General features: G+C 39.5%; 1 non-coding gene across 1 annotated transcript; it reads left to right on the top strand.

Moving 5' to 3' along the window:
- Positions 1–8,066: 8,066 nt before the first annotated feature.
- Positions 8,067–8,174, top strand: LOC112746134 (small nucleolar RNA R71). Its single transcript, XR_003174031.1, has one exon. It is a non-coding gene; the product is annotated as a small nucleolar RNA R71 (small nucleolar RNA).
- Positions 8,175–13,972: the final 5,798 nt, after the last annotated feature.

Below are 13,972 nucleotides of genomic sequence, written 5' to 3' on the forward strand. Positions count from 1 at the left end.
AACAAATAATGGCCTCAATCATGTGCAAGCATGTAAATATAATAAATATTGGACATATAAGATAAAACAAAATATAGATTACAATCATAGAGAAGTAAACACACAAGAATAAAATAATTATGGTTAAATAATGTAACCATACATAAAGGCTCAAAGCTTTCACAGGTTGTGTGTTCTTTAGCTCAAACATCATGTTCCAAATACAACTCAAGCAGATTTATCATAAAAATTTTGAAAAATTAGTGAAATTTTATTCCAAAGATAGATTTTTAAAAGAAACTTATTGTCTTTTTCAATCAAGTAGAACATGCATGCAACTATTCTAACCTATGCAATTTATTCTATTCTATAAAGGGGAGAAAATCTAACTAAAATATCCTAATTATTGGTGTACAGAGAAGAGAAATTACCTCCGAAAGTCAGGTACTGACCGACCTCCCCACACTTAAGGCTTTGCACTGTCCTCGGTGCCATCTGTCAGGAACAGGGGTGGGCTGGTATCAGTATCTCCATAGTTGGGACTATCATGGCTCCCGGTGCTGGTAAAAGAAGTGGAGTCCAGAGTGTCTGAGTCCTTGAATTTGCCCATGATCAGCTCCTTGAGGTATGTGAATCGGCGCTTGTTACGGCGCTCTCTCATCTTAGCTTTCAGTTCATGCCGATCCAATTTTTCAAGTATCTGCTGGAGCAATTTCTCAGTTGTAGATGCTTGTAGTGTTGAAGAAGGAATATCTTCAACTGGCTCAGTAGGCTGGCTTGTAGTGGCTGCTGAAAGTCTGAGGTATTTCCCGTTAGGGACATATTGATCATCCCGTGGAAGCATGGCTTTGGTGTCCCTAGCTCTGTAGGAGACTTCGGCTGCTGAGACAAGATCTGAGACCAGGGCGGGAAAAGGTAGGTTGCCCGTGATTTGTACATGCTCCATAGCATTCCGGATGTGTCTTGAGAGATTCAGAGGTTGGTCTGTAAGGATGCACCATAGTAGAACAGCCATGTCTGCAGTGAAGGAGGACTCATGAGTGCTCGGAAAGACGTAATGGGACATGATCTGTGCCCATACGCGAGCCTCCAAGGTAAGTGTGGAAGCCAAGATTCCCTTAGGGTGGGTACGGTGGTATCCGTAGATCCAACGGCTGCCAGGTAATGCGATGAATCCGAGAACGGAGTCCCAGTCAAATTGGTATCTCTGGCGCTGAAGGGTGGCTTCTTGAAAAGCGTCCATTCCTGCTGGAATAGGGGGAAGACTCAGAGCTTGCTGGATGGCCTCTTCTGTAATGGGCACTTGCTTCTGCCGGACATAAATAGACTGCAGGGTCGGTATGTAGAAGTTGGAGTAGAACTCAACTACCCAAGAAAGATTGACCTGCCTCGGCTGTCTCCGTAAGAAACCCCATTGTCTTCGTTCAATTTGCGGCTCAACAAAGGAGGCAATATTGGATGGGAGGATAAGAAGGTATTCATTGTTATAGTTCCTTTCTGCTAGGATAGGGAACATCTGCTCACAGTAGCGATTGGAAAATCGCGCAGTGTCCTTTGCTGGAAAGGCTTTCTCCTTGTCGTCAACCTTTATTATCCTCTTAACTCTTTTTGTTGAGGGCTTGACTGTGGTTGAAGAAGGCTCTGCCACTAATGCTCTTTTAGTTCCTCTTCTTGCTGGTGGTTTGGAAGTAACTTTCTCTTTTCCTTTCTTGGTGGCCATCCTGAAAGAAGGGAAGAGAAAGGAAATTAAATTCAAAGAGATAGAGCAAGGAAGAGGGTATTGTAAGTGATAGTCAATGCACAATAAAGATAAATGGCATTAACACATGGTCCGGATTACATGTGAAAAGCTCATCAATGGAAATATAGCAAGTGCATGTAGGACAATGGAATGTAAGAGGTTTATTGGCATGCAGGCAAAGGCATGAATAGCATATATCAAACATTCAATGTCCAATTTAGATTACCATTTGTAACAAACTAGCCATCACGTTTGTATTGACAATTAAATTTAATTAATAAAATATGAAAGGGAATTTGTGAAAAGCAAGCATTGCATATTAGAGTAAAATAATGTGAAGAAGTGCATAATGCCATATGGGCTTTTTCACAAACACATAGCATGCATGTAGAATAAGCTCTTGAAAGTATGAATTTGAACATGCAAGCAATCCCTTAAAAAGTAATATATATGATTGTCAAACAAATTTATAACAAACCATAAGCATATAAAGATAAATAATGACTCACATAAATAGATAACACCAAGTAAAAAGGAAAAGAAAAGAAAAGAAAATAAGAACAATGAAGAAAAGATAAGAAGATAACATATGAAAATAAGAAGAATAGTAGAAAAGTGAGAAAGAAGAAAAGAAAAACCTTGTTAATGGGGGTGAGAAAGATAGAGAATGAAAGGTGAGATAGAAAGGGGAAGGGGGAAAGAAGAAAGAAGGAGGGAAAAGAAAAATTAGGATTTGGAGGAAAGAAAGATAAGATAATTTGGCAACTGAGGTTGAGCTGTGCGGCGCATGCGACGCGGCCGCGGAAGGCACGCGTTCGCGTGGTTGCGCTCCAGGTAAGGTGACGCGATCGCGTCGGTCACGCGGTCGCGTGACCTATGTTGCGCTGCTGGCGCGAGTGCAGCCTCGCTCCAGCACAACTCTCTGTTCGATTCATTTTAATTGCCAAAATTGGGTGACGTGATCGCGTGGGTCACGCGATCGCATGAGTGTGCGTTATAAATGGGTGACGCGGCCGCGTCAGCGACGCGGTCGCGTGACAAGGATTGTGCTTCCAGCACCAATCCAGCATCACTCTCGCACAGAATGCGACTGTGCACCCTTTTACGTCGAAAACTCAGGGCACGCGGCCGTGTGGGGCACGCGGTCGCGTGGGAGGCCATGATTTCCATGCGACGCGGTCGCGTCAGCGACGCGGTCACGTGGGGTAATTTGTGCCATTGGCACGACTCCAGCGCTACTCCTGCGTAACTTTCTGTTCATTTTTATTTTTCTTTACTCCCCCTACCACGCGGACGCGTCGCTGGTGAGATCGCGTCGTGCGGCGAAAAAAAAAAAATTTTTAAGGAAAGATAAAGACATGTAATTGAAAGAGCACGAAAGCACTAATAAAGAGAAGAGTTATTAAAGAAGAAAAACTAAAAGTGAAGAAAAGAACGATCATACCGCGGTGGGTTGTCTCCCACCAAGCACTTTGCTTTTACGTCCGTAAGTTGGACGCTCCAATAGCTCAATCTACTGCGATGTGGGGGTCTTCCAAGCGGAAGATCTCAAGCTCCTTATTTTTCTGCACCTTCTCACCATGGTATAGTTTCAGGCGTTGTCCATTAACCTTAATAAGTTCAGAGCTTAAAGGATGGCTTAGGTGATAAACTCCGTACGGTTCAGCCTTCTCTATTCTGTATGGACCTTCCCATTTTGATCTCAACTTACCGGGCATGAGCCTCAGTCGAGATTTGTAAAGGAGAACAAAATCTCCAGGTTGGAACTCTCTCTTCTTGATGTTTTGATCATGCACAGCTTTCATCTTTTCCTTGTATATTCTGGAGTTCTCATAAGCTTCCAGGCGAAGGTTCTCCAGTTCCTGCAGTTGCAACTTTCTTTCAGCTCCAGCATTCTCAATTCCCATGTTGCACTCCTTAACTGCCCAGAAGGCTCTGTGTTCTATTTCAAAACTGGGAGATGACAAGCTTTTCCATAAACCAAGCGGAAGGGACTCGTCCCAATGGGTGTCTTGTATGCTGTTCTGTATGCCCACAGTGCATCTTGTAGTCTGGTGCTCCAGTCTTTTCTATGAGGCTTTACTATCTTTTGCAAGATACGCTTAATTTCTCTGTTTGACACCTCGGCTTGCCCATTAGTTTGGGGATGGTAAGCTGTTGCAACTTTATGGATTATCCCATGCTTCTTCATCAATCCTGTTAGTCTCCTGTTACAAAAATGGGTGCCTTGATCGCTCACGATCGCTCGTGGTGATCCAAAGCGGCATATAATATGGTTTCTCACAAAGGAAACAACAGTGTTAGCATCATCAGTGCGGGTAGGAATTGCTTCCACCCATTTGGAAACATAATCCACAGCTAACAATATATAAAAATATCCACTAGAATTTGGAAATGGACCCATGAAGTCAATGCCCCAAACATCAAAAATTTCACAGAAAAGCATATATTGTTGAGGCATCTCATCCCTCTTGGATATGTTACCAAATTTCTGGCATGGGTGACAAGATTTACAAAACTCAGCAGCATCTCTAAAAAGAGTAGGCCACCAGAATCCGCAGTCTAAGATCTTTCTAGCTGTTCTTTGAGGGCTAAAGTGTCTTCCACTCTCAGATGATTGACAGGCCTCTAAAATGGACTGGAATTCTAATTGAGGCACACAACGTCTAATTATCTGGTCAGCGCCACATCTCCATAAATATGGGTCATCCCATATATAATATTTAGACTCACTTTTCAGCTTGTCTCTTTGATGTTTAGAAAAATGTAGGGGAAATGTGCGGCTAACTAAATAATTAGCAACAGGTGCATACCAAGGGACTACCTCAGATACTGCTTGCAGGTTGTCAAAAGGAAAATTATCATCTATAGGAGTAGAATCATCCTTAATATGTTCAAGGCGACTCAAGTGGTCTGCTACTAAATTTTGATTACCACTCCTATCCTTTATTTCTAAATCAAATTCTTGTAACAGCAGTATCCAACGTATAAGTCTTGGTTTGGATTCCTTTTTAGCTAATAGATACTTTAGAGCTGCATGGTGTGAATACACTACTACTCTAGTACCAAGTAAATAAGCCCGGAATTTATCCAGAGCAAAAACAATAGCAAGTAGCTCTTTCTCAGTAGTAGTATAATTGGACTGGGCAGTGTCTAAAATCTTAGACGCATAGGCAATAACAAAAGGATCCTTACCTTCACGCTGAGCCAGCGCTGCTCCTACTGCATGGTTGGAAGCATCGCACATGATTTCAAATGGCTGGCTCCAGTCTGGTCCTCTCACAGTTGGAGCTTGAGTTAGAGCGGTCCTCAGCTTATCAAATGCTTGTTTGCAATCCTCACTGAACTCGAACTCAATATCCTTTTGCAGTAATCTGGATAAGGGAAGTGCTACCTTACTAAAGTCCTTAATAAATCTCCTGTAGAAACCTACATGGCCAAGGAACGAACGGACTTCCCTCACAGAAGAGGGGTAAGGTAAACTAGAAATAACATTCACCTTTGCTGGGTCTAGAGAAATGCCATTATTAGATACCACATGTCCTAATACAATCCCTTACTTTACCATAAAGTGGCATTTTTTGAAATTCAATACAAGGTTTGTATTAACACATCTATCTAATACTCTAGATAATCTATCTAAGCAAAGGTTAAAAGAATTATCATAAACGCTAAAATCGTCCATAAAAACTTCCATACAGCCCTCAATAAGATCAGAGAAAAGACTCATCATGCACCTTTGGAAGGTGGCTGGTGCATTGCACAAGCCAAAGGGCATTCTCTTATAAGCATAAGTCCCAAAAGGACATGTAAAAGTAGTCTTTTCCTGATCCTCAGGAGCTATATGAATCTGGAAATAACCTGTGTAACCGTCTAAAAAGCAATAATGTGATTTACCTGACAGGCGATCCAGCATTTGATCAATGAATGGAAGTGGGTAGTGATCCTTATGGGTAGCTTGGTTGAGACGCCTGTAATCAATGCAGACTCTCCAAGCATTCTGAACTCTAGTTGCTATGAGCTCTCCATGCTCATTCTTCACGGTAGTGACTCCGAACTTCTTGGGCACTACTTGTACTGCGCTTACCCATTCACTGTCTGAAATGGGATATATGATACCTGCTTCCAATAGTCTGGTCACTTCCTTTTTGACAACTTCCAAGATGGTAGGATTCAATCTTCTTTGTGGTTGACGGACAGGTCTTGCTCCCTCTTCTAAAAATATTCTGTGCTCGCATACTTGAGGGTTAATTCCCACTATGTCTGCCAAACTCCACCCAATTGCCTTCTTATGCTTCCTCAATACATCAAGTAACTGCTCTTCTTGTTGAGAAGTCAGTTCCCTTGCAATAATAACCGGAAGCTTCTGCTCATCCTCAAAATAAGCATATTTGAGATGTGGAGGGAGAGGTTTCAATTCTAACTTTTGATCATGGGCAGGCTCTGGATTATCTGGGGCTTGTGAAAGTGGCGAAGTGCCCTCACTGTCAGTTAAGAGGGTCCCCACACTTGGACCTTGTCCAGCGTGCCTCTCTTCAAACTCTTCCTTTTGAACTTCAGCCACACTTTCATCTATGACATCACACTGGAAGATAGAACGATCTTCTGGGGGGTTGTCAATGACTCCATTCAGATTGAAGATTACTATGCGGCCATCTATTTCAAAGGAGTATGTTCCTGAAAAAGCATCCAATTTGAATTTTGATGTCTTCAGGAATGGTCTTCCAAGTAGAATTGATGATGGCTTATCTGAATCATTATGGGGCATCTCCAAGATATAAAAATCAGTGGGAAATGTGAGCCCTTTAATGTTCACCAAAACATCTTCAGCAACTCCAGCCACTGTAATAATGCTTTTATCTGCTAACACAAAACGAGCTGCCGACCTTTTTAAGGGAGGGAGCCTTAAAACATCATATATAGACAAAGGCATTATACTGACACATGCTCCTAAATCACACATGCAATCATAAATTACTACATCACCAATAGTACAACTAACTATGCAAGGACCTGGATCACTACATTTTTCAGGTAATCCTCCCATTAAAGCAGATATAGAACTACCTAAAGGAATAGTTTCTAATTCATTAATTTTGTCTTTATGGATACATAAGTCTTTTAGAAACTTTGCATATTTAGGTACCTGCTGAATAACATAAAAAAGGGGAACAGTTACCTCAACCTTTTTGAATATTTCTACCATTTTAGGATCAGGTTCCAGCTGCTTCCTGGGCTTCCTTGCAAGTTGTGGAAATGGAATGGGAGTAGTGTTTTCTGTGGTGCCTACGCCTTTTTGTGCTTCTTCCTGTGGTTGAGCTATCTCTTCTTCAGCTATGTCCTGTATATCCTCTTCCTCTTCAACATCTTCGATTTCTACCACCTCTTCAGCTGAGGCGTATTCTGGTGAGCTTGGTTCCTCCTGATTCCTCTCCTGCAGTGTGGTTCCGGACCTCAGGGTGATGGCATTAATGCCTCCCTTTGGATTGGGTAATGGTTGAGAGGGGATTCCAGTGGTGCTTGAAGGTTGGTTGCTGGAATTTTGTGCTGAACCAAGCTGTGTCATAAAAGCTTGCAGAGTAGAGGTGAGACCATTCAGACTGGCGTTAATACTGTTCACGATGGTACTTTCCATGGCCAGTTGTCTTTTCTCAAAAGCTTGTAATAAATCTTCATTAGAAGATACAGAAGAATGAGTAAATTGAGAGGTTTGCTGCTGATTGTTCGGTGGTCCTTGGTTTTGCCTCAGGTGAGGTGCTCGGTAAGGTTGATTTTGCTGCCTGTTGTTGTTATTATTCCACCTCTGATTTCCATGATTATCTCTGCTTCCCCTGTTATTGTTGTCCCTCCAATTCTGGTTTGAATTGTCCTGCCATCCATGGTTATTATTTCCACTTTGATTATACCCTTGGTTAGGGCGGTCATAGAAGTTGTGAGTGGATGCCACCATGTTGTCTTCTTGTTGGAGCTGCGGGCATTTATCAGTGTAATGGCTGTAATTAGCACAAATTCCGCAAATTCTTTGTGGAACTAGTTGTTGGTTTTGCTGCGGTTGAGTTTGCTGAGCTTGTTGATTCAACTGCATTTGCTTCAGCAGGTTGGTCATCTCACAGATGCTTTGAGTTAGAGCAGCAGTCTCTCTGCCAGAAGATACTTCTGCAACGGCTTTTGAACGGCCTTGCTTCTGTCTGTGGTTCCGAGTAGATTCAGCTAAATCACTGATCAATTGCCAAGCTTCATCAGTGGTCTTGTACTTTTTCATAGACCCATTGCTGGCACTTTCCAATGTGGTCTTATCTTGGGGCCTCATACCTTGTGTGATATAGCTGAGTAGCACGATCTTGTCAATCATGTGGTGGGGGCATGCTTCCAGAAGATTATTAAAGCGCTCCCAGTATTCAAAGAGAGTCTCATTGTCATCCTGAACAATTGTAGAGATATCCTTCCTCAGTTTATCAGTAACTTCAGATGGAAAGAATTTCTCTAGAAACTCCTTTCTGAGTGTATCCCAGTTGGATACATTTGCTATAGGTTGAGTATAGTACCACTCTCTTGCTTTTCCCTCAAGAGAGAACGGAAAAGCTTTCAGCAGAATATAAGTTTCATCAGTGCCATCACGCCTGACAGTAGAACAGGCTGCCTGGAAATCTCTCAAGTGCTTGATAGGCTCTTGAGCAGGTAGGCCATGAAACTTGGGCATCAAATTTAACAGTGCGGTCTTTATTTCAAAATCTGTAGCTACTGCTGGATGATGTGCTTGAAACGGTTGCATTGTAAAATCAGGAGCTCCTTCCTCCTGAATGGTAACTCTTCTAGCTGCCATGTTTTCTGCACGTAAAACAACCGAATCAGTAGAATGGGGGCTGGTTTCTTCCTCAGATTCACTTTCAGATCTGCCCTCAGAGCGGGCTAACCTACGCTGTTCTCGCCTTATTCGTGAAATTGTTCTTTCAATTTTAGGATCGAATATTAGCAAGCGCGGATCAGGAAGTGAACGTATCATTTGACGGAAGAAACATGCAGCTCATAGTAGCAAAATTAAATAAAATGCAAATAAATAAATTCTAATTAATAAAATTAGCACTCTATTGCAACTCCCCGGCAACGGCGCCAAAAATTGATGGGAAGCAGAAGCTGGTGAATTAAAAATTTATTAAAATGGTTACGTTGCAAGTATAGTTCTTAACTCACCAAAAATCTGCCTATCAATTTAGAAATATGTCACAGAGAGTTTAAATTAAAATTACTGGGAGTTTTAAGTCCCAGGTCATCTCCCAACGAGTTGCAGAAAAGTGTGCTGTTTTATTAATCAGATGTTCCAAGAAGTTGAGCTAAGTAAATTGGAATTTAAATTGAGGAATTTTAAATAATATAAATAAAATCCTTGAATGGTAATTGATTAGTTAGAATCTCTATCATTGATGGAGTGATTTTTAAGATTGATTTATAATTAACGGTTACTCTGTTTGGTTACCCTTTACTAGGTAAGGGAAAGTCAAACAAGTTGGAATGCCAGATCTGTTCACAAGTTGCAACCCACTTAGTTCAAAGGGATTGGCATTGGTGACAGGATAGCAATCCAACATTTAACCCAACTACAAATTTTTTCCTTCAATCCTTCCAACTCAAGAGTTCTTTTTAATCAACTCCCCATCAAGTAAGGAAACTACTCACGCATTGTAAATAAAGAATCCATAGCACATGAAAGGGAATTAAAAGAAGACATGATTATTGGAATTGAAATTGAATTAAAAAGAAATAATCCTTGCATTAATTAATCATAAAAGCATTCAAATACAAAATTGAACAAAGCAAAGAACATGGAAGAATGAAACCAAGTTAAGAAAACGAACTAGAATGACGAAGTCTTGATGAGGGAAATAACTCTTCTCAATGTTCCAATGCTCAGATCAATTCAAAATTAGAATCCTAAAAACCTAGAGAGAAAAACCTAAGAGAGTGAAAAACTAGATCTAAAAACTACTGAATGAATGTCTCTGTTGTTTCTGCATATTCACTAGATCGCGTCGTCCATGCGGACGCGTCGCTTGCGCTTTTTCCTCTCCACGCGTTCGCATCGTCCACGCTACCGCGTCGCTTGCGCTTTCCAATCCGTGCGGCCGCGCAAGCCATGTGGCCGCGTCACTGTGATTTGTGCTCATTCGCGCGGTCGCGTGAGTCATGCGAACGCGTCACTTCTCGCTGGTTATCTCCTCAAATTCTTGTGTTCCTTCCATTTTTGCTAGCTTCTTCTCCAATCTCCATCTCATTCATGCCCTATAAAGCCTGAAATACTTGACACACAGATCATGGCATCAAATGGAATAAAGGAGAATTAAAATTAAATAATTAAAGTCTCTAGGAAGCAATTTTCAAACATGTACTGAATTTAGGAAGGAAATCTAAATGCATGCTAAATTGATGAATAAGTGGGTAAGGATCATGACAAAACCACACAATTAAACATAATATAAACTATAAAATAGTGGTTTATCAACGTGCCTTAGGAGGATGCTGATGAGAAGCCACCTGTTGTGGACTGCAAGAAGATCATTCCTCACAGCAGAAACTTTCTGGCTTTAGGCCACAGACCTTCATTCCTTACTGCTTCTAATGAGACAGCCACACCTTCAGCTGGCCCCTCTTCTTCCACTGCTGCACCTGCCCCACCCACTGCACCCCCCACCTGCTCCTGAGCCTATTTACCATTTGGTGCATCGCCTCTTCGCCCGATTGGACCGTATGGAGCGTCGCAACAAGCGACGCTATGAGCACCTCAAGTTGATGATCCGGTCCGGCGGCGACATCCCCTCCGAGCCTGACACCCCTTCTGACACATCTGAGGCAGAGGCGAGCGCTCATGAGGAGGAGACACAGACCCAGGCAGAGCAGGCAGGACCACAGCAGGCTGCGCCATAACAGGAGGAGCCACAACAACTTTAGGTCGCCGATACAAAGATTCCTATCCAGTCAGAGCCTCCTCTACAGCAGACAGATCCTCCTACCCTCATCCAGTCTGCAGATCCTCCGACCACCACCGCGACTCCAGCAGCCCATCCTTCCAGTGACGACACTCCTTCACACCCGGCTTGAGAGCATCGAGGATGATGCTTTACTTTAAGTGTGGGGAGGTCGCCATCTCTGGCGCATTTTTTGGTGAACTACTACAGACTCTTTCATTTTATTTTGCTTATTTTTCTGTATTTTTATCTTTATTTTTATTTTTATCTTTCAATACTTATACATTGTTCTTTTCATGTATTTTTACTCTATTTTTCTACATTTTGCACTTTAGTTCATGTTTTAGCCATTTAGTTTAGTTGCAATTCTAACTTAGTAGTTATAGAATATGTGGATTAATTAGTACAGTTTATCCTTTTAGCATATGATAGTTTGATTTAAATTGAAAATAAAAAGGAAGTAAACTAGAGACTTTAACATAATCAAAACAATCCACACACCTTGTATATAGAACATAACATATTAGTTAGTTAATAATATTTCATCAAGGAGGAACACTAAAACTTTAAAGCCACCCAAAAATGATTATATTGAGAATAATGGAAACTCTTAATTTTTACTTACATGACATGTATAACTGATATATAAGTTTTGAGCTAGAGAACACACAGCCTGTGAGTTTTGAGCTTAATTGTATGGTTACATTTAAACCATCATTTTTATTCCTGTGTGTTTCGCCCTTCTTTTTATTCTAATGTTCTTTACTTTATTTTAATCTATATGTCCGATTGTAGAATATAGATACATACCAAGAAAGTGATTGAGGCTATCATTTGAATTTTTCCTCACTTATCCCAAATTAGCCTACCTTTTACATCACCCTTGTTAGCCCCCTTGAGCTTTTTAATCCCCTCTTGTTCTATAAACCACATTACTAGCCTTAAGCAGAAAAACAAATAAATCCCAAGTTGAATCCTTGGTTAGCTTAAGATAAGGTATTGTGTATAAATTAAGTGTGGGGAACTTTATGGGAACATGGATGATAGAAACAAAGGTAGAAAGTTAAAAAGAATAAAAATATTCAAAATAAAAATTTTTGGGAAGCATGCTCATGTGAAATCAATTGAATTACCATGTTTTAAAAAAAAGTTTTTACTTTTGGTATTTAATTAAGGGGATACAAAAATTCTCCAATTGCAAAATAAATGCACATGGGATAAAATTAAAGTTAATACATGAGCTTGCAACACAAAGTGAGAAAAGTTGAGCAAAAAGGTTAAGAAACTTTGAATTGCTAAATGTATATATTATGTGAGATCTTAGACTAATCAAGGATTCAGTTATTAGCTCACTTAGACTTATACATATACCCTTACCTTTACCTTAGCCCCATTACAACCTTGGAAAGACCTCATGATTTTTGTATACCTATATTCTATAATTGTTGATTGGTTAGATGAAGAACAAAGTTATAGAAAGTAAGGATAAAAAGAAGAATAGAGTGATTAACCCAATAAACACTGAGTGACTAGAGAGTAAACACATAATCCAGTGAGGGTTCAATAGCTCATCACCATATATATCTGCTTAAATTGTTAATTGTCTTGTAAGTTTGTAAAATATTTTACCCATCTCAATTGTAAAAGCGCTTTAACATTATCTAAGGTTGGCTATGCATATATGATTCCTTGAGAATGTGAATTAATTTAACTACATGTAAGTTTTATATACAAGTAAATGACAATTAGAATTGCATGATCCATTTAGGTAGTTGCATTTAGGATAGATTGCATTGCATGAAATTCCACCACTTTAACCTTATCTTACTCTTTATCTTGGACTTAGCATGAGGACATGCTATTGTTTAAGTGTGGGGAGGTTGATAAACCTATATTTTATGACATATATTGTACTCAATTCAAGAGATTTATTCAATCCTTCACCCACTTATTCATGTAAATTGCATGGTTTTACTTTCCCTTCCTTATTATGTGATATATGTAAAATACATGTTTCCTATGCTTTGAAATTATTTATTTTAATTACTCTTTATTACCATTCTATGCCGTGATTTGTGTGTTGAGAAGTTTCAGATCCTTTAAGGCAGGAATGAGTTAAAGGATGGAAAGGAAACATACAAAAATGGAAGGAAAGCACAAAATGGAGTTTTTGAAGAAACTGGCAGCGACGCGAACGCATGGACAATGCGGCCTGATGACAAGTCATCTTAGCCTAGTTTCACTAGTCTTTTTCTTTTGTTTTCAAATGCATTATGCACTTTCTTGAGCCATAAGCAAGCCAATTAGGTAGATTTTCATGCTTCCTTTGATTTAATCAACCATAGATGAATTAATGCAATTTCATGAGGTTTTATGCTATAATTATCACATATTATGAAAGAATGAATATCTCATGATTTTGAGCATAGCTTTGATGTGTTTGGTTTATTAATGATAGGTGAAGAAAGCTTGGAGAAAGGTTGAAGTAAGAAGGAATGGCTAGGAGGAAGAAAGGACAAAAAGTTTGAGCAAAAGTTTGCCTCAAACTTTAGCTCAAACTTTTGGAATAAGTGAAAACGAACCAGGGAGCAAAAAGCTTGAGCAAAAGTTTGCCTCAAACTTTTGAGGCAAACTTTTGGCACCACAAATCAACACCCTGGAGAGCAAAAGTTTGCGCCAACGTTTGCCTCAAACTTTTTGGCAAACGTTGGCGCCATGAACAACACACCCTGGAGAGCAAAAGCTTGCGCCACTACAACAATATAGACTATTTTTAAGGATTATTATGTGTCAAAAAATAAATTTTGACACTATTTTAATTATGAAAATATGTTAATAAAAGTTTTGTCAAAAATAGTATTTTTAACATATAAGTAATTGTAAAAAAAGTTTAAATCTTATTTTGATAAATATTGGCCATCAAAAATGATTTGTTAGAAAAATTTGAGAATATATTTTTTGTGATACTTATTAACTGTCAAAAATACTATTTATTTTGACATTTATTGACCATAAAAAATTCTTAACAAAAAAATTTTAACAAGGAATGAGATGAGATCTTGAAACTGAAGAATAAACTGAGATTTTGAAGATGAAGAATGAGTAATATGATCCCAAACTGAGAGCAGTGTGATGCCAAAATTGACGGAGTTCAACGAAAAAAAGGAATAATGGAGTATGTTGAAAACAAATGAGTGTCAAAATTGAGGAATAATTTTCTACAATCAAATTATAAATAAAAAACATAGAAAATTTGACATTTGTAATATTTGTAAAAAATATATATTAATTT

The sequence above is a fragment of the Arachis hypogaea genome, chromosome 14, assembly GCF_003086295.3.
Source record: "Arachis hypogaea cultivar Tifrunner chromosome 14, arahy.Tifrunner.gnm2.J5K5, whole genome shotgun sequence".
NCBI classification, from domain to species: Eukaryota; Viridiplantae; Streptophyta; class Magnoliopsida; order Fabales; family Fabaceae; genus Arachis; species Arachis hypogaea.